This window comes from Myodes glareolus, chromosome 1 (genome assembly GCF_982192425.1).
Source record: "Myodes glareolus chromosome 1, mMyoGla1.1, whole genome shotgun sequence".
In the NCBI taxonomy this organism is placed as follows: domain Eukaryota; kingdom Metazoa; phylum Chordata; class Mammalia; order Rodentia; family Cricetidae; genus Myodes; species Myodes glareolus.
Genome location: NC_142026.1, coordinates 60,224,939 through 60,246,905, shown reverse-complemented (window position 1 = coordinate 60,246,905; position 21,967 = coordinate 60,224,939). Strand labels below are relative to the sequence as shown.

At 41.8% G+C, this 21,967-nt stretch overlaps 1 pseudogene; it reads left to right on the top strand.

Moving 5' to 3' along the window:
- The first annotated feature begins 1,247 nt into the window (after positions 1–1,247).
- LOC146896015 (glucosamine 6-phosphate N-acetyltransferase pseudogene) lies at positions 1,248–17,983 on the top strand (annotated as a pseudogene).
- Positions 17,984–21,967: the final 3,984 nt, after the last annotated feature.

Sequence of the window (21,967 nt, the reverse complement as noted above, 5' to 3'; positions counted from 1 at the left end):
TGCTCCAGTCATAGACGATGATTCTCACCCCAAAAATTCTCCAGGCAGAAAAAGAAATGTTTTATCTGAAGTCTCTGCCCTTCAGAAACTTTTGGCCAAGTGGCAGGAGGAGCTGCAGTTAATGAGGGAACTTGAGGAGGTAACTAGAGAATTGGCTGTTTTTGCTCTCCCAAAAATCATTAAACAAAAGAGTTCCTCCAAAAAAGGCTCTCTGCAGTCTAGACCAGTCCTAACTTTCCCAGTCACCCATAGCCGAAGATAAAAAAAATTCTGGAGAAAAGGAGGAGGAGGAGGAGGAGGAGGAATCTGTAACACATTGACCTAGAAGGTCCCCTGAGGAGGATGCTAATGCTCCTGATTCTGCCTTAGAGGAGGAAAATAATCCCCAATCATGTTCTGCCTCTGAGGTGGAGGGTTTAGAAGCCCCCCCAAAGATATAAAAATTTAAGTCTAAAGTATTTGGAAAAATTAAAGGCCATGGTTGCTAATTACAGGCCCACTGCTCCTTTCACCTTAACATTATTAGAGAGTTGCAGTGGAAAATGATTGGAATAGTTTAACATGTACTGCACTCACAGGAGGAGATTATGTTTTATGGAGGACTGAATTTACAGAGAATTGCAGGGAGCTGGCACTACATAATCAAATAAAAAGGTCTTCTAAACATTGAACCTTGCAAAAACTGTTAGGTGAAAGCCCTTATAATACAAATGAAACTCAAGCCTGCTTTCCCCCAGGGCTATTAACTCAGATTCAACAAGTAAGCCTGAGGTAGGCAACAACGACCCTCTAAGTGGTCTGGTACCACCTCCCTGGCAAAGATTAGACAAGGCCCAGAGGAACCCTACAGCGATTTTGTCATTCGGCTAAATGAAGCTGCAGAGTGACTTTTTGGGAATGGAGAAAACAAAAGTTCCTCTGTTAAAGACTTAGTTTTAGAAAAAAAAAATGCCAACCCTGCTTGCCAAAAGGCTATAAAGTCCCATAAACAAGACAGTCTTTCTGACTATGAAAAACTCTGCTCCAGCATTGGTTCTTCTCATGCATTGGGCCTGGCTGTAGGAGCCGTTCTTCACCATGCTGGAATAGGCACTCAGCCCAAAATGTGTTTTAACTGTAAACAGCCTGGCTATTTTTCCAGAGAAAGCACTTCTCCCTGCTCCAATGAGGCAGACTGCCCTCCTCCTACTTCTCTCTGCCCACGATGCCATAGAGGAAAGCACTGGGCTTCAGAATGCAAATCTAAGATGGATGCTCAGGGCCAGCCCCTGCCACCTAAACTGCAGGTAAAATCCCAAAGGGGCCACCCCCAGGCCCCCACTCAGAGGACAATCCCTGGGGCTGTCAGGGTTGTCCCTCAAGCAGCACAAATCCCTCCAGACCATTCCAAGTGCTACTCAGTCAACAGTAGATCCTTTTCAGATCTTTGGTGAGCAACTGCCTACAGCACAGGACTGAACCTCTGTTCCACCTCCCATGCAGTACTAACCCCTGAGACAGGTGCTCAGGTGCTAGGGACTGGAATTTATGACCTCCTGCCTGCTAAGACAGACATTTGGGCTCATATTAGGAAGGGCTAGTGCCCTTTTATGAGAGCTTCAGGCCACTCCGGGGGTCATTGATAATAATTTCACTGGGGAGATTAAAATCATTGCCTCTGTAAACTCCTGTGTCATGACTATCCCACCTGGTGAGAGGTTGGCTCAACTCCCCCTCCTCCCACTCTGACACATCAATGACATATACTATAAAAACAATTGCTTAGATGATGCCCCTGGGTTCTCTGATGCCTATTGGATTCAGCAGATTTCACTTGATTGCCCTCACTTAAACTTTATTTAAATGGTAGATCATTTTCTGGGATCCTGGACACAGGGGCAGATGCTATGGTCATCTTTGAAAAAGACTGCCCCCCCCTCTTGGCCCTTAACAGTCTCCCATACTCACCTCAAAGGAATTTGTCAGACTTCCAACCCTAAACTTAGTTCCCAGGTCCTAACATGGACTGATGAAGAAGGCAATTCTGGCTCAGTGACATCCGTTGTGGTCCCTGACCTACCTGTTAATCTTTGGGATCATGATATTCTTACACAGATGAATGTTATAATGTACAGCCCCGATGAGGTAGTTACTAAACAGATGCTCAAACAGGGATTTCTCCCAGGAAAAGAACTGGGCAAGCACTCCAAGGATATTAAGGAACCCATTTCCATGCCACAAAAAATAGATAAAGCAGACTGGGGGCACCCCCCTCCTTTGCCTTTTCCCTAATGGTCATTGATATTCCTGTGCCCCATGCAGATAAGATCACCTGGAAAATGAGTGACCCTGTTTGGGTTGATCAATGGCTTTTAACCAGAGGAAAAAACTATGGCAGCAATGGAGTTAGTGCAGAAGCAGGTTGCTGTAGGACATATAGAGCCCACTAATTCCCCCATGGAATTCATCTATTTTTTTGTTATTAAGAAAAAAATTGGCAAATTTTTTCTACAGGATTTAAGAAAAATTGGCTACAGGATTTAAGAGCAATAAATAAAGCTATGCTTCCTATGGGAGTCCTTCAACCAGGCCTCCCATACCTGGTGGCTATTACTTCTGGATACTTTAAAATTGTCATAGACCTTAAGGACTGCTTTTTTTTTTACCATCCCCCTGCATCCTGAGGATAAACCTCACTTTTAATTCAGTGTCCCTCAGATTAATTTCCAGGGACCTATGCCCCATTATCAAGTGAGAACATTGCCACAAGGCATGTCAAATAGCCCCACCTTGTGTCAAAAGTTTGTAGTGCAGGCTGTTGACCTGATAAGAACCAAGTGGCCTTCTGTTTATATCCTTCATTATATGGATATAATATTTTATGTATATATATTGTATGTATATAATATATATTATATATACAATATATATATATAATATACATACAATATATATACAATATATACTATATATAATATATATACACTATATATACACAATATATATATATATAATATATATATTGGCTGACACTTGCCAAGACCGATTTTTTAATTGTCTTCAAGACTTGACCCATAGCCTATCACAAAGAGGGCTCCAGAAAGCACCTGATAAAGCCCAGATTGCTGATCCTTTTACATATCTGGGATATGAGCTTTTCTAGCAGTGCATCTTGATGCCACGGATTCAATTATGCACCTCCCATCTGCATACTTTGAATGATTTTCAAAAACTGTTGGGAGATATTCAATGGCTCAGACCATACCTAAAGCTTACCACTCATGAATTCCTTCCCCTCAATGATATCCTAAAGGGGAACTCAGACCCTTTATCCCCCAGGAAGCTCATCCCCGAATCTCAAGCTTCTCTTGTCTTAATTAACAAGGCCATTCAAAGCCAAACTGTTTTTCAGGTATCCTACTCTCAATCCTTGCTGTTTGTCATTTGTGCCACACCCCATGCCCCTACAGGTGTTTTTTTGACAGCATGTGTCCTCATAAAATATGAAAAGAGGCTATCCATTGCTTTGGGTCCATTTGCCTGCTTCTCCTCCAAAGGTGTTAGCCACCTATCCATCTCTAGTTGCTCAGATGATCATAAAAGGAAGGGAAATGAGTCACCAATACTTTGGAAAGGACCCTGATTCCCTGGTTACACGGGACCAGCTTAATTGACTGCTCCAAATTGATGACAATTGGCCTGTTGCTTGCTCCTCCTTCCTTGGCACAATTGACAATCACTACCCCAGTGACCCTTTGTTACAATTTGCTAGGATACATTCTTTTATGTTCCAAAAGTAACAGCCTCGCAGCCCATAAAAGGGGTCCCTTCAGTGTTTACTGATGGCTCTGTCAATGCAAGGGCTGCTTATGTGATAGATGGGATTGTCACCTCTCACCCCTCACCATACACTTCAGCACAACTTCTTGAACTCTGCAGTTGTTAAAGTTTTCCAGGCATTTTGTTTGCAGCCTTTTAACTTGTATACTGATAGTGCTTATGTTGCCCACTCTGTTCCAATTTTGGAAGCAGTTCCTTTTATAAACCCCACTGCAAATGCATCTCCCCTACTTTCCCAGTTGCACTCCCTGATTGTTGCCAGGTCACACCCTTTTTTATTGGCCACCTGCGGGCTCATTTAGACTTGCCTGGTTCCCTGTCTGCAGGTAATGCCCTAGCTGGTGCAGCTACTCAGCTAGTTTTTCCTGTTCTTCTAGGTTGTGTCCCCCAGGCAGCTCAGGCCCATTCTCTCCATCATCTTAATGCCCATACCCTCTGCCTAATGTTTAAAATTACCAGAGATCAAGCTCGAGAAATTGTTAAAAATAAATGTCCTGACTGCGTGATCTCCCTCCCAGTACCACATCTAGACATTAATCCATGGGGACTAGTCCCCAATGAGGTTTGGCAAATGGATGTCACCCATTTAAATGAATTTGGCAAATTCAAATACATACGTGTCTCAATTGACACCTTTAGTGGCTTCATATTTGCCTTGCTCTAGGCAGGAGAAGCCTCAAAAAATGTTATTACCCACACCCTGCAAGGTTTTTCTGTCTTGGGCAAGCCTAAGGTAATCAAAACTGACAATGGTCCAGGATACACTGGGAAAAACTTCCAGTCATTTTGCTAATACCTTCATATAAAGCACATCACTGGTATACCCTATCATCCTCAGGGCCAAGGCATTGTTGAACGTGTCCACCAAACCATGCTCCATAAATTAAGGAGAGGGAACCTCTATGACTCATGAGGAACTCCTTGAAATCTTTTACATGATGCTCTTTTTGTCCTTAATTTTCTTACTTTGGACAAAAATGAAAAATCTATAGCAGATCGTCTGTGGCACCCTGAGACTCAAAAATGTCAAGCCATGGTAAAGTGGCATGACCCTTTAACAGCTCAATGGAAAGGACCCGACCCAATCCTAATCTGGGGTCAAGGATCTGCATGTGTCTATGATCAGAAAGAAGGAGGCACTTGCTGGCTCCCCAAAAGGCTGATTAGGTAGGTTAATATAACAACCTAGTCCAGGAAAGGAGAAAAACACTCCTCCTGAGACAAGTTTCTCTTCTTTTCTCTCTGCAGATAACTGCCAAGATGTATTTCCTGCTTCTGGTAACTGATATCCTGCTCACCTCACCTAGGAGTGCTGCCTCTGCTTCCAACCCCCATCAGCCCCTTAATCATACCTGGATAGTAAACAAATGAGGTGACATCATTTGGAGAACCTCCCAGGTGGGTCTGCAACAATGGGCTAGCACTGTGCATCTATGGCCCCCACCTTAAACAACCTAATAGCTTTTGCAAAATTAATCTATTATACCTCAGAACAATTTGCTCAGGCTTGGGACCCTGGCAATAGCCATTCCTCAATCAGAGTTAGGCGAGAGCCTGTGATTGCAATAACCCTGGCTGTTCTTTTGGGCCTCAGTGCTGCTGGTGCTGAACAGGTATATCTTCCTTAAATCTCTCCAACAAACACTATTCAGAACTATGCCTTACTGTTGACGAGGATATCCAAAACCTAGAAAAAGGCATCTCTAATTTAGAAAAATCACTTGTTTCCTTGTCTGAGGTAGTTCTGCAGAATGAACAAGGACTGGATCTCTTATTCCTCCAGCAGGGAGGCTTTTGCACTGCCTTAAAAGAGGAATGTTGTTTCTATACTGATCACACTTGAATAATTATAGACAGTATGGCTAAGGTCAGAGAAGTATTAGAGCATAGAAAAAAGCAAAGAGAGCAAGAGGAAGGATAGTTTAAAAACTGGATTTCCTCCTCTCCCTGGGTCACCATTCTCTTACCCTTCCTTTTGGGACCATTTTAGGATTTTTATTGTTGATGGCTTTTGGACCATGGGCCTTCAATAGGCTCACTAGGTTTATTTGCCAACAGGTAAACTCCCTGGCCTCCAAGCCCATTCAAGTCCACTATCACTGGCTTGATGTGGCTGATCGAGGGCTAGAAGAGCCCCTTGAGTGCGAGTCTCCTATAAGAGCCACATAAAACCCAGAGATATGTGTGTCTGTTCACGACAGGCATGGACACCAGCAAGGGGTGCAAGGCAAAGCACTGCAGGGTGAAGACCATGCATTCTGTTCCTCTGGGCCTCCTGAGGAACATGCCTGATTGCATAGAGGTTGATTTTCAGAGGTATTGACATAAAAACCTAGACCCTCTACTCCCCAAAAAGACATCTGTAACTTTGGAAAGAAATTTCCTCCACCAAGTTGGAAAGAAATTTCCCCTGCCAAGTAAACATGGGAGGATCAGGCCTCTGTTCCCACCCCACCCCCTCAGTTAATGCCCACTCATCTACTAGATGACCTTTAACTTGCCTCATACTAATACTTATAAACAGGGAGACCCTGCCAGGAGCAAAGAGCTGGATTTGGTTATAGTCCAGCCCTCTTAGTTCACAAGTTAAGTAAGCTATTCAGAAGCCTCTTTAGGGCAAGTTCTGGGCCCAGGAAATAACCCAGTATCTTCTTATTTCTCCCTGTGAGTTAAGAATACCTGCCTACCTGCAGATCCCAGATCCCAGAAGTAATTAACATTCCTCCTGTTAGTTAACATTTAAAGATCCTCAGTATTTCCTATCTCTTCCTGTCAGCTAGGGATGTCTTCAGACCTGACATTCCAGTTAGAACAATTGCATAGCAATCTACCCACCTCCTGCCCTTTTGCTGTGTAATGCTCCTGAGAAAAAATAAAATTTGCAGCTTGATCAGAATACAGACTTGCTGTTCATTTTCTCGTGTCTCTTGTCCCTCCATTTCTCTCCTCCAGGGTCCAGGTACCCAGTTCATGTCCCATTGGTCGAGACACCTGTTGCCTCCCCATGAATCTAGATACTCAGTGTCATAGTCACTGTGCCCTTGTTGTGAAGAGACATCATGACCAAGGCAACTTTAAAAAAATAAAGGATTTAATAGAGGCTTACATTTTCAGATGCTAATCCATTATCATTATGGTGGGAAACATGGGAGCACACAAGCAGGCATGGTGCTGGAGAAGTAGCTGAGAGATCTACATTCAAATCTATAGCCAGGGAGAAAGACAATGGGCTTGGCATTGGCTTTTGAAACCTCAAATCCCAACTGCAATGACACACTTCCTCCAACACAGCCACACTTCCTAATCCCCCCAATCATTTTAAGTAGTGTCATTTCCTGGTGACTAAGTGTTAGGAATATTTCCTAATATTAGCTCCCTCATGACACAAAAATTCCCAATCAAGCCAAATCAAAACAAGCCAAATTAAGAAATATCCAGGTTTAATTGGAGACCTGTGCTCTCGGGTGGCCCCAAGGGGGAACCGGGAAGCCACAGGAATGCGACCCCCAGGAGGAAGAAAGGGAGACCAAGTGTTTCTCTTTCAGGAGATCACTTAAGTACCCTGGGGAGTGGTCCTGACCCCATCTCCAGGGAGGGGTCAGGACCTGGCCTGCTGGGATTTGAAGTCCAGACCAGGCCTGGGGTCTGGGATAGGTGTGAGGGGCAGGGGCCCTACGCTCCCAACTTGACACTAAGCATTTGAAAATATGAGGCTTACGGGGGACATTTATTTCACACCACCATACCCTGCTTTTATTTTTAATAATTTATTTTATTTTATGTTTAAAAGAAAGCTATCTTTTTTCATTTTGTATACCAATCACAGTTCCCATTCCCTCCCTTCCTCCAATTCCCTCCACCTTTCCTCCCAGTCCAACCCCATCCTCTCCTCAGAGAGGGTCAGGCACACTGCTGTGGGGAAGATCCAAGGCCCTCCCTACTATATCTAGGTTGAACAAGATATTCATCCAAAGAGAATAGGTCCCCCCCCACAAAAACAAAACAAAACAAAACAAAAAAACAGTAGAAGCAGTAGGGCTAAATCTTGGTGCCACTGCCAGTGGCCCTGCAGTGTTCCCCAGTCATACAACTGTCACTCATATTCAGAGGACCTAGTTTAGATCTATGCTGGTTCCTTCCCTATCTGGCTAGAGATAAGGAACTTCATTAGCTCAAGTAAACTGTCAGTGGGTGTTCCCACCACGGTCTTGATCTCTCCGCTCATATTTTCACTCCTCTCACTCTTCAACTGGACTTTGGGAGCTCAGCCCAGTGCTGGGCTGCAGGCTTCTGCCTCTGTTTCCATCAGTTGCTTGATGAAGGTTCTATGGTGATATTTAAGATATCCATCAATCTGACATTTACACAATGGAGTAATGTGTAAAAAAAATAACAGCAGAAAAAAATAACACCATCTTGAATTTTGCAGGAAAATGGATGGAGCTAGAAACCTTATTTTGAGTGAGGTAAACCAGACACAGAAAGACAATTATCACATGTATTCACATCCTAGCAAACAGCAAAAAGCTGTGTTAAACTCTCTATTTGTGTCTAGAATTTCTTTTAAAGTCCTCTTAGGGAGGGAATGGGAACTGTGATTGGTATACAAAATGAAAAAAGATAGCTTTCTTTTAAACATAAAATAAAATAAATTATTCAAAAATAAAAGCAGGGTATGGCGGTGTGAAATAAATGCCCCTGTAAGCCTCATATTTTCAAATGCTTAGTGTCAAGTTGGGAGCGTAGGGCCCCTGCCCCTCACACCTATCCCAGACCCCAGGCCTGGTCTGGACTTCAAATCCCAGCAGGCCAGGTCCTGACCCCTCCCTGGAGATGGGGTCAGGACCACTCCCCAGGATACTTAAGTGATCTCCTGAAAGAGGAACACATGGTCTCCCTTTCTTCCTCCTGGGGGTCGCATTCCTGTGGCTTCCCGGTTCCCCCTCGGGTCCACCCGAGAGCGCAGGTCTCCCATTAAACCTGGATATTTTTTAATTTGGCTTGTTTTGATTTGGCTTGATTGGGAATTTTTGTGTCAGCAGTGAGCTAATATTAAGAAATATTCCTAACAGAGAGTTGTCTGTTTAGTTCTGTACCCCATGAATTGGGTTATTTGGAATTTTGATGTCTAATTTCTTCAGTTCTTTACATATTTTCGAGGTCATTACTCTGTCTGATGTGGGGTTGGTAAAGATCTTTTCTATTCAGTAGACTTCCATTTTGTCTTTTTTACTTTGACTGTGTCCTTCGGTTTACAGAAGCTTCTCAGTTTCAGGAGGTCCCATTTATTAATTGTTGCTCTCAGTGCTTGTGTTGCTGGGGTTATATTTAGGAAGCTGTCTCCTGTGCTCATGCATTGAAAGGTACTTTTTCATGTTCTCTTCTATCATGTTCAGTGTGGTCAGATTTATATTGAAGTCTTCAATCTATTTGGACTTGAGTTTTGTGCATGGGGATAGATATGGATCCATTTTCATTCTTCTACATGTTGACATCCAGTTATGCCAGCATCATTTGTTGAAGATGCTTTCTTTTTTCCATTGTATAATTTTAGTCTCTTTGTCAAAAATCAGGTGTTCATAGGTATGTGGATTAATACCTGGGTCTTTGATTAAATTCCTTTGGTCAACCTGTCTGTTTTTATGCCAATACCAAGCTATTTTCTTTATTGTAGCTCTATAATAGAGCTTGATGTCAGGGATGGTGATGCCTCTGGAAGTTCCTTTATTGTACGGGATTGTTTGGCTATCCTGGGTTTTTTCCATATAAAGTGGGTTGTTGTTCTTTCAAGGTCTGTGAAGAATTTTGTTGGGATTTTGATGGGGATTGCATTGAATCTATACATTGCTTTTTAGAGGATTGCCATTTTTATTATGTTGATCCTACCAATCAAGAACATGGAAGATTTTTCCATTTTCTGGTATCTTCTTTAATTTCTTTCTTCAAAGACTTAAAGTTCTTATTGAACAGGACTTTCACGTCTTTGGTTAGTGTTACCCCCAGATGCTTTATGTGATTTGTGTCTATTGTGAAAGGTGGAAGGTGATGTTTCTCTGATTCCTTTATCAGCTACTTTATCTTTTGTATATAGGAGGGCTATTGATTTTTTTTGAGTTGATCTTGTATCCTGATCAATACTGAGGTATTAATCAGCCATAGAAGTTTCCTAGTAGAGCTTTTGGAGTCGCTTATGTACACTATCATATCATCTGCAAATAGCAAAAGTTTTACTTCTTCCTTTCCAATTTGAATCCCCTTGATCTCCTTTTGTTAACTTATTGCTCTAGCCTGATCTTCAAGAACTATGTTGAACAGATACGGAGAGAGTGGATTGCCTTGTCTTGTTCCTGATTTCAATGGAATCACTTTGAGATCCAGGGTTTCTTTCTACTGGAAACACCAGGAACTTCTGATATATGTAACCACGAGACTGGAGGAGGAAAAATTACTTTTCTAATGGGAGGCTATAAATTCCTCTCTGTTCTAGGTAAAATACGAGGAATAAATGTCTCCTATGATCCAAAACTATAATAACAGCTAACATGTTATTAGCTCTACATATACCTTTTTTTCTGGATTTTATATACAGGGGCATTCCCTCACATCGAGGTCATTTTGATAATATGCTACCAATGCCGGAAGCAAAGACCTGTATTTTGAGATCTGTATTTTGTTTACAGCTATCTTAAGCTCACAAGTTAAGGAAAACATTTACCTCTATCCTCCTTGCAGGTCTGGGAAATCAACCTGGCATCTTATCTCCTAACAGAGACCTGCAGGCACCAGGCTCTGGATTTTTTTTTTTTGTTAGTCAACAATCATAGACCCTCAGTATTTATTTATCAGCTAGGGATGTCTCCAGACCTAAATTCCAGCAGACCGGAGTTTCCTGGCACCCTTCCCTCCCCCCTGACACCCTTCCCTTCCCTCCTTTGCATGTTTGCTATATAACATCTTCTGAGGAAATAATAAACTGGACGGCTTGATCAGAAATCCTGTCTTGCTGTCATTTCTTGTATCTCTTGTCCTTTCATTCCTCTCCCCTAGGTTAATCAGGGACCACTGTTCGTATCCCACTGGCCAGGATACTACGATGCTCACAAAAATGTGAATTCTTTTTTCTAATTCTCAGTTTAAAAAAAAAGATGTAATAGTAGAACCAAAGAGTGTTGCTTTATATTTGCATCAGTAAAATCTTGGTAATTAAAATGATGTGTTGAAGTAATAATCTTAATTGTTATATTAATCTATTCATGTAGTTTAGAGTCAACTTTGTTTTAATAAGTATTATGATTTTCGTCTCTTTAAGAGACAAGCCACACCCACTCTCTCCACCATCTGCTGAGCCAGGCTGATCTTCAGCTTCTGGCCTGAGCTCTCTCTCTTTCTGGAGAGGCAGCTTCGCCTCTGCCTCTCTCCCCACTTCTCCTTTCTCTCTCTCTCTCTCTCTCTCTCTCTCTCTCTCTCTCTCTCTCTCTCCCCTCTTCTTCTCCTTCCCCCCTCCTCTAAGTAATAAATATACAATTCTATTCTGTACAATATGTTTGTCCACGTGTCTCCCACCCGCTTGCCACTGGGAACCTACACCGTCCAGGGCCTCACTGTCACCTGCCCAGCTGCTCGCCGCATGACTGGGCCCTGCCCAGGACTGGCAGCTCTCGGGACCCACTGCCCGGCCCCCGCGGCTCAGGACCAGGCACCAGGACCCGCCACTAGCTTCTCAGGACCCTAAAATGGCCCCCTTAATTAAGATCTATACTTCCCTGCTCCCATATCCACTCTTCCTCCATCCCAACCATCCCATTTCCCCAAGCTCTCCTCATCCTCCCCTTCTCATTTCTCTCTACCCATCTCCCCTTCCCCCACCCCACCCCCACCCCCAAGGCTCTCAATTTTTGACTAGCAATCTTGTCTACTTCCAATATCCAGGAGGATAACTACATGTTTTTCTTTGGATTCACCTTCCTATTTAGTTTCTCTAGGATCAATAATTATAGGCTCAATGTCCTTTATTAATGTCTAGAATCCACTAATGAGTGAGTACATACTATATTCATCTTTTTGGGTCTGGGTTACCTCACTCAGGATAGTGTTTTTTATTTTCATCCATTTGCATGCAAAATTCAAGATGTCATTGTTTTTTACCGCTAAGTAGTACTCTAATGCATATATATTCCACACTTTCTTTATCCATTCTTCCATTGAGGGGCATCTAGGTTGTTTCCAGGTTCTGGCTATTACAAATAATGCTGCTATGAACATAGTTGAACAAATGCTTTTGTAGTATGATAGGGCATCTCTTAGGCATATTCCAAGAGATGGATCCTGGGATAGGTTGATCCTGAATTTCCTGAGAAACCACCACACTGATTTCCAAAGTGGTTGCACAAGTTTGCATTCCCACCAGCAATGGATGAGTGTTCCCCTTACTCCAGATCCTCTCCAGCAAAGGTTATCATTGGCGTTTTGGATTTTAGCCATTCTGACAGGTGAAAGATGGTATCTCAAAGTTGTTTTGATTTGCATTTCCCTGATAACTAAGGAGGTTGAGCATGACCTTAAGTGTCTTTTGGCCATTTGAATTTCTTCAGTTGAGACTTCTCTGTTTAGTTCAGCACACCAATTAAAAAAATGGTAATAAAACATAGTCACAGCATACAGAGGGAAATCCCATATCATCTCCCCTTTTCTGTCTAAATAAAAGGAAAGTTTTAATTTTAATATAGTAAAATCACATATGAAAAACAGTTATCAAGAAGAATTATAGTTACAATATTTAGTCCATTTATATTTGGCAAATTAAGGAAGATACTCTATCATCTATCCTATCTTTGTGAGTCTAAAGTTTTATATCTAATTTATCTTTTATCATAACTAAGGAAAACTATAAATATGACTATATGTATTCAACTCTTCAAAGACCCCAAAAGGATATAATATTACCTAATAGGAGGTGCATTGTAAGCAACTTCCAATGTTCTAGAATTGACAGAGAGATCTCACTACCTCGACAGTCACCTAAATTTCTTCTGTGATGTTGGGGCATCGACCTTCAGTCTACAGGCCTGTAATATCCAGCAGACTTTTCCAAGGAGGAGGAAATTTGAAGATCCCTTTTATCTTATACTGGTAAAGTTCATCAGTTGCTTTCATCTGTGTCCTGCTGAATGTCTGGCAGTTTCTTCTGTGAAGCAGGAAGTCTGAAGGATCATCCCATCTTTTGAAAAGTTCAGCAGTCACTTTTCTGTGGATTCTGCATATCCAGTTCATACAGCATACCATCAAGCAGTCCAGGCAAGAGAATTTTCTTGCCCAAATGGCTAGCCTTGCCACATTGAAGGCAAATGCCATAACACATTTCTTCAATGCCCATCAAACACTCTGAAGTAATTAGTGCTGCCAGAAGCAGACATGTCTTACTGTCAGGAAAAGTCTAAGTTCCTGAGGTCTTTCAAATGCCATGTTCTGTAGGTCTTTGTAGTATTGAAGATTATCTAACTGAAATATATCTCTTTATTCTAGAAACCTAACATGATTAAAAGTTTGATTATTATAGATGACTATCTATTAACCTGTATCTTTGAATTATACATTACATTTTAAATGCATTACTCAAATATAATACCTTAAACAAGAGCAGAAATTCATATACACAACGTATCAAAATCGACCTTAAATTTGTATCAATAGACCAAGATCCATACCAATGCAAAGTATTCATCTCTACATCATATGCTTCTCATTTTCTTTAGAAATTAACTGTGACCACTTAACTATTTATAACCAAACCCTTTTAAATAAAAACAAATATTTATAAACTGACATTTTGGGAGTTCAGGAGTTGTTTACTCCAAACTATTTCCTGCTGTTTGGGGGCAAGATAGTTATAGGGTTCATGAAGAACTTTTGGGGGATCTTTTTCCATCAAACCACACTAGCCTGAAAGGAATCCCCAGGTTCTCATCCTCTGTGGAAATATGAGCAGGATCTCTTTTCCAAAGTAGCATATCCTTAGAATCAAAATTTACAGCCAATACCACTAAAATACATATGATGGCTTAGCTTAGCAGCCCCCAGAATCAAATGTCTCTCTGCAGTTAGCTCATTAACACTCAAAAATTCGAAGAAAACACAATAGTGTACATAATCCAGACTCTCTGTGTATTTTCCATCTTTATGTGACCTTTTGGACTCCTTTAATCTATGACTGTCTGTATTCTTATATTATTTTACTGTCTCTTTAAAGACTTTGCTTTATTTTTTAAAACTATTTTTTAACATCTATACTCTTTTTCTTCTCTCTCACAAGCATATGTATATTTTTATATACACTGTGACCCATTCAGAGGTTTATTTTTGTGTGAATAATGTCTTTAATGCATATCTGTAATCATTTTCTGACTAGGAGTGCCTTTATTTAAAACATGCTAAGAGGGCATGGCAAGGACCAACTCCACAGCCCTGCCCATTGGGGCTCCACCCTGTCTAACACAGCAGAGGAATGTTTACCACATGCTCTGTGAGCCATTCTCACCACCCCAGCTCCAGAGACATAGTAGGTCTATGTCACTATTAAGCAAGTAGTATCATCTGCTCATAAACCATTTAAGTGAAGGAGCTCCCAAATAGCCAGAGATGTTCTTAAGAAGCTGCGTAGTTTTTCCAACTAAAGCTGTATCAGGAAGACTTCTCTTAAAGGAGTTTCACCTCTGCTAATTGCCAGCAAATAGAGCCCACCTGAGAAAACGTTGCCACCTAGAACCCATGGTTAACTCTATTCTTTTTAGTCTAGAATTCCTTCCCAAGCTCTCTCAGGTTTTATGTGGATGCAGTTGTCCCACACTGGCACCATCTGTAACTGGGGACTTCTTGTTGGTTTCCCGGACACCAAGACCCATATAGTCACATAAAAACTATATTAATTACAACATTGCTTGGCCTATTAGCTTAACTTACTAACTAACCCTTATATAATAAGTTAACCCATTTCTGTTATTATGTGTATCACCATGTGGCTTACTGGGAAAAGTTCCAGCATCTTTCTCCTTCTGCAGCTACATGGCATCTCCTTCACTCTGCCTACTCTCTCTACATATTTCTGTTCAGATTTCCCACCTGGCTTTATTCTTCCCTGTCATATGCTAAAGCTGCTTTATTCATTAACCAATGATAATAAAACAAATTCATAGCATACAGAAGGAAATCCCACATCAGAGAGAGACAGAGGCAGAGAAAGGTCATTGGCTAAACTGATCAAAATCCCACAAACACTGTCCACAAAACATCAAGGAGCAGGTCCATGCCCTCCTTACACAAGTCTACCAGATGACTGAGTGCTTGAGAACTCACTTCTTAAGGGCTTATAGCCATGTCAGAACCATTCCAGAACAAATGAGGAGGTGAAGCCTCAGTTCCCTGTCACCTTCACAGAGGAAAACCCCTAAATCAAATACCACCAAAATGTGTTTCAGAATTATAACCTTAACTATGTTCCTCAGGAATGTGGGTGAGTTTAACATTGGAAACTCAACCACTGCCTTTGAGAAAATTAACATTAACTAGAAAACTATGATCATTTGAAAAGAAGAAAAATAGTCTTTGATTCATACCCACCCGTGATTTGGACACCAAAGAAATGGATTCTGAAGGAAGGGGACCCCTGGGAATGATACAGACATCTACTAAACATGAAATTAAAACTGTGATAAGCCAGTGGTTTTGGACTAAGTCCTCAGGCAGATCACTGTGGAGTCAGACTAATTTTCTTAGTAGTGTGCAATGTGTTGCCTGTGGACCCATGTCTGCTGCTTAGAGAAGCTGGCTTCCCTCAGGCATAGGTGTTAGCCACGGGTACCAGATGGGGTTAAGTGACCCTTAAGTTCTAGATACTTCACTCCTGTTTCCGACCTGTAAATCCTCCAGCACACATTGCAGCTCCAGGGGTTTCTGACCCTGTCCTGGTTTTAAGGATAATCTCAATCTAGAAACAGGAAGAGAAGCCAGTGTCTGTCTTTCACCATGTTTGTTATTTTACCCTTTGACAAAATACAGTGAGTATAAGGGTCAATGAGGACCCACGAGAAAATTATTTGCTAACAACACATCCACCTCTTACACACATTCTCCCTGGCTGGCCCATCACAAAAGCAGAGAGCACCCACCTGATTCCCAGAGCATATAGAATCTGAGGCCAGAGCCACCACAGGGTTGGTGAGCAGAATCCTCATTTGAATTAGAGCTTTAGAGGGGAAGCATGCCTAAGGGAGGCCAGCTCTGCATGGAGAGGGCCAGGCTCAGGACTCACCTCAGAGCACAAGCAAGCCAATTCTCTGGCCTTTCCAGGGGAGATACCCATGATTCTAGGTAATTTGGGTTTGTGACATGCAGTAGATACCATGAATTAACAGAAGGCAGAAGGACCAATCATAGGGTAGGCTTCTCATGTCAGACTGGAAGAGTGAGGTTGTGCTAAGTTCTCTTGGTCACTGAGGCCAAGCTTCATGGTCAGTTAATGCGGCGGTGGGGGTGGGGGGCAGGCTCCACTTTTGGGAGGTGGAGCTATAGGGACAAGGACAAGCATTTCAGGAGAAAGTAAACAAAGTGTCAACCACCCATTTCATGACCACTATTTACTTACTATTAAATTTTCTTTCTTCATTAATTTTTTGTTCTTTTCAATGGCCTCACACTTCTCATTCTGTGTCATGTTCCCACAGCACAAGTCACCACCTTCTCACTGAGCAAGTTCAGGCATTTCTTGGGCTGATCTGCACACACAGGGTGTCTGACATTGGTTCTTGTCCCAGTGCTGCCACCTCTTGGAGGATGACTGATAATCAGTACTGTCTTAGAATTTCTATTGCTGTGAAGACACAATACCATGACCACTTAATCTCTTATAAAGGAAAACATTTAATGGGTTGGTTTGTGTTTAGATGTTCAGTCCATTATAATTATGGTTGAACATGGCAGGCATGGTGCTGGAGAAGGAGTTGAGAATTCTACATCTTTGATCCACAGGCAACAGGAGGTAAACTGAGACACTGGACATGGCTTGAGCATAGAAGATCTCAAAGCCCACCTCCACTGTGACACACTTCCTCCAACAAGGCCACATCTACTCCAACAAATCCACACCACCTTATAGTGTCACTCCCTCTGAGCTTCTGTGAGCCAATTACATTTAAACCACCACATTTTACTCCATGGTCCCCATAAGCTTGTAATAATATCTAAATGGAAATACATTCAGTTCAACTGCAAAAGTACCCATAGTCTATCACAGTCTCAAGAATGTTTAAAAGTCCAAAGTTCTGAGAGTCACACAACCTCTTAGCTGCAATTACCTATAAAATCAAAATAAAACAAAACACATACTTCCAACATATAATTGCACAGGATATATATTAATAGTCCAAAACATACGGAAGGGAGACTAGTGAGGAAATACTGAAATAGTGAGACAAGACTGGAAGCCAGCTGGGCAAACACTAAACTCTGCATCTCTACATCTGATGTCAAAATTCTTTCCAGATACAGCCACATTTTCTCCAGCCATCTCTCCAAAGAATCCTGGAGAAGGCTTGGTTTTGAGAATTCTTTGTAGGCTTGAACTGCAGACTTGAATAAAGGTTTTTTTTTAAGGTACTGGGTCGGTTGACAGAGACTGGTGTCGTCAGCCCCAAGCAGTTCATGGCATCTTTTGAGCATATGAAGAAGTCTTGGGATTACTATGTTACAGTTGTGGGAGATGTGAACCTAGGGCAAATTGCTGCTCCAGCAACTCTGATAATAGAACATAAATTTATCCATTCATGTGCTAAGAGAGGGAGAGCAGAAGACGTCGTTGTCAGTGATGCATGCAGAGGGAAGCAGCTCGGCAAACTGTTCTTATCAACTCTGACTTTGCTAAGCAAGAAGCTGAACTGTTACAAGATCACCCTTGAATATCTACCACAAAACGTTGGCTTCTACCAAAACTTTGGCTATACAGTGTCTGAAGAAAATTACATGTGTCAGAGGTACCTAAAGTAAAGAACACCGTCAAGATAATGCTCCAGGGCTTTCCCGTTCATTTCTGTTGCTGCAGCCCAGTGAGCTCCATACCTTCTAGACTGGAAGCAACCGTAGGCGTGACACAAGAGCCTGCCTGTGGCTGCTGCGACTGCTCTGTGTTAAAAGAATACAAATGATCATAAAGGGGATGGTTTTAGCCAAAGGAATATATTTTCAACTTGAATCTTTTCTTGCATTGTATTTTTCTAAAATTTGTCTTCATTTCTGAAGTAGTCAAGAGTATGGGTAGTAAAGAGTTGTATCTGCTCTGTGCTGCTTATTTTTAAATATATGTATATACATTGAATAAGGCTTTTATCACATAAAATTATTTTTGCCTCATATACCTAAATAGACATAAGGGTGTATCATTTCTCACATTATAGGGAGTTGGACACATCTATTGTTATAACTAGATACTTATTTGCACATCTAAACATTGCTGATCCTAATACTCCACACAAGTTGAACAAGGCACAACAGTTTAAATAACTATTCTACTAAGTGTTGGTATAGTTCTGTGCAGACACTGCACTACCTGTCTTGTCTGTCAAGTGATGTTAGAATTATCCAAGGGCAGGTCTAGAGACCCAGGGTTCTTTCATCAGTGGGTGAGCAGCTCTCAGTGGAGGTACTTTCACCCTGATTTCCATATTGTTCCATCCTTAAAAAAACCACAGCTTTTCTATTTATATGATTATAATGGTATTATTATTCTGATCATTGTCCTGTTTTATTTATTTTAATGATTTTTAAAGGTAGAATTAGACACTTTATTGACAATGGTTCTAATCTTTTCTGTATTCCGTGTTATTTACATTAAACTTGTTTATATGAATAGTCAAAAAAATTCTCTCCAGATCTCCAACTTCATTAACTTTGTGACTATGCCACACTTCTTTTTCTGGGGCTGGTTCCACTCCCTGTTAGCAACTCTTCTTGGCAGGTATCTCATGACTCTGACATTTTTAAGATCTTGGGTTCTCCAAGACAATCCAGGCTTCAGCTTCACAGCTTCAGTGGCCTTTCTGTGCTTCCATTCAGAGACACCCCTGACACATGCCTGTCATCAGTTGCTTTCCTTAGTCAAGGAGGCAAATTCTATCACTCCTTTCTTCTGTCCTTAACTCCAGAAACACATGGCTGAAGCTGGCAAGTCCTGCTGCTTACTGGGGCCGGAACATGACCCCCTTGTTCTATTACATCTTCACCAATTTTGTTTTCTATGGTTTCCTTCATTCCCTAAACTTGGTTATCCTGAAACTTGCTCTGTAGATCAGACTGACCTCAAACTCAGTGATCTACTAGTCTCTGCCTTCTCAGTTGCTGGGATTAAAGGTACATGCCACCACACCCTGCTTTAAGTTTTTCTTTAATTCCTTTACACAAATTGGAAATATAGCAAGGTGAGATCTTGCCCTGAGGTCACCACTCCCTTTATTTCATTTCTTAATCTCTTTTTTTAAAGTAATTTTATTAAATTATAAAAGTTTCCATTTACACCCCTCTTCCCAAAACCCTCCCACTCCCCCCCTCCCTCTCCTCCTCCCTCTTTGTCCCTAAGGGCAGTCAGGGTTTCAAGCCCTGTGGGAAGTTCAAGTTCGTCCCCCCTCCCTCCAGGTCCAGGAAGGTGAGTATCCAAACAGACTGGATCCCAAAAATCGAGTATATGCAGAGGAAACTAGTCCCAGTGTCATTGTCAATGGCTTCTCAGAAAGACTCCGGGCCAGCCACATTCAGAGAATCCGGCCACATTCAGAGAATCTGGTTGGATCACATGCTTGTTCAGTCGCAGTCCAACTGCCCTTGGTAAACTCTCATTAGATCCGACCCCTTGTAACAGTGGGTGATAGCATCCCTCACAGTCCTTCGTCATTTTCTTCGTCCTTCTGTTCCTCATTTGGACCTTGGGGGGCTCAGTCCGGAGCTCCAATGTGGGTCTCCGTCTGTATCGCCATCCATCGCCAGATGAAGGATCTATGGTGATAAGCAAAATATTCATCAGTATGGTTATGGGCCAAGGCCGGTTCAGGTACCCTCTCCTCTGTCCAGAGAACAATCTGGGGATCTCTCCTTGGACCTGGGATCCCATATATAATCAAGTTTCCTATAAACCCTAAAATGACTCCCTTAGTTGAAATATATTCTTCCCTGATCCCATATTCATCCTTCCTCCCTTCCCCCCATCCCGGTCAACCGAGCTTTCTCCATTCCTCCCCTACTCCCTTCTCTATAACCCTCTCCCCTTCCAACAACCCTCCCACACCCCCCCCATGCACCCAAGGTTACCTGGGACTCTTGGCTATTTCCTACCTCCTGGCGGATAGCTAAATAATCTTCATCAGGTTCGTCTTCTTATTTAGCTTCTCTAGGATCTCGAATAATAGGCTCAAAGACCTTTAAATTATGGTTAGAATCCACTTATGAGTGAATACATACCGTGTTCCTCTTTTTGGGTCTGGCTTACCTCGCTCAGTAAAGCGTTTTCTATGTCCATCCATTTGCATGCAAAATTCAAGATGTCATTATTTTTTACCGCTGAGTAAAACTCTAATGTGTATATATTCCACACCTTTTTTAACCATTCTTCTATTGAGGGGCACCTAGGCTGTTTCCAGGTTCTGGCTATTACAAATAGTGCTGCTATGAACATAGTTGAACAAATGCTTTTGTAGTATGCTAGGGAATCTCTAGGGTATATTTCCAAGAGTGGAATTGCTGGGTCCTGAGGGAGATTGACTCCCAGTTTCCTGAGAAACCGCCACACTGATTTCCACAGTGGCTGCACAAGTTTGCATTCCCACCAACAATGGATGAGTGTTCCCCTCACCCCACATCCTCTCCAGCATAGGCTATCATTGGTGTTTTTGACTTTAGCTATTCTGACTGGTGTAAGATGGTATCTCAAAGTGGTTTTGATTTGCATTTCCCTGATCGCTAAGGAGGTTGAGCATGACCTTAAGTGTCTTCTGGCCATTCGAAGTTCATCTGTTGTGAATTCTCTGTTCAGTTCAGTACCCCATTTTTTAATTGGGTTAATTAGAGTTTTAGTGTCTAGTTTCTTGAGTTCTTTGTATATTTTGGAGATCAGACCTTTGTCTGATGAGGGGTTGGTGAAGATCTTCTCCCAGTCAGAAGGCAGCCTTTTTGTCTTACTGACAGTGTCCTTTGCTTTACAGAAGCTTCTCAGTTTCAGTGGATCCCATTTATTCATTGTTTCTCTTATTGTCTGTGCAGCTGGGGTCCTGCTTAGGAAGAGGCCTCCTGTGCCTATATCTTGTAGACTACTTCCCACTTTCTCTTCTATCAGGTTCAAAGTGGACGGATTAATGTTGATGTCTTTAATCCATTTGGACCTGAGTTTTGTGCATGGTGATAGGTATGGATCTACTTTCATCCTTCTACAGGTTGACATCCAGTTATGCCAGCACCATTTGTTAAAGATGCTTTCCTTCTTCCATTGTATACCTTTAGCTCCCTTGTCAAAAATTAGGTGCTCATAGGTTTGTGGGTTAATATCCGGGTCTTCTATTCGATTCCAAAGGTCGATTTCTCTGTTCTTATGCCAATACCAAGCTGTTTTCAATACTGTAGCTCTGTAATAGAGTTTGAAGTCAGGGATGGTAATGCCTCCAGAAGTTCCTTCATTGTATAAGATTGTTTTGGCTATCCTGGGTTTTTTGTTTTGCCATATAAACTTGATTATTGTTTTCTCAAGGTCTGTGAAGAAGTTTGATGGGATTTTGATGGGGATTGCATTGAATCTATAGATTGCTTTTGGTAGAATTGCCATTTTTACTATGTTGATCCTTCCAATCCAAGAACAAGGGAGATCTTTCCATTTTCTGGTATCCTCCTCAATTTCTTTCTTCAAAGACTTAAAGTTCTTGTCAAATAGGTCTTTCACTTCCTTGGTTAGAGTAACCCCAAGATATTTTATGCTATTTGTGGCTATCGTGAAAGGTGATGTTTCTCTGATTTCCCTCTCTGCTTCTTTATCCTTTGTGTATCCACTGATTTTTTGGAGTTGATCTTGTATCCTGCCACGTTACTAAAGGTGTTTATCAGCTGTAGGAGTTCTTTGGTAGAGTTT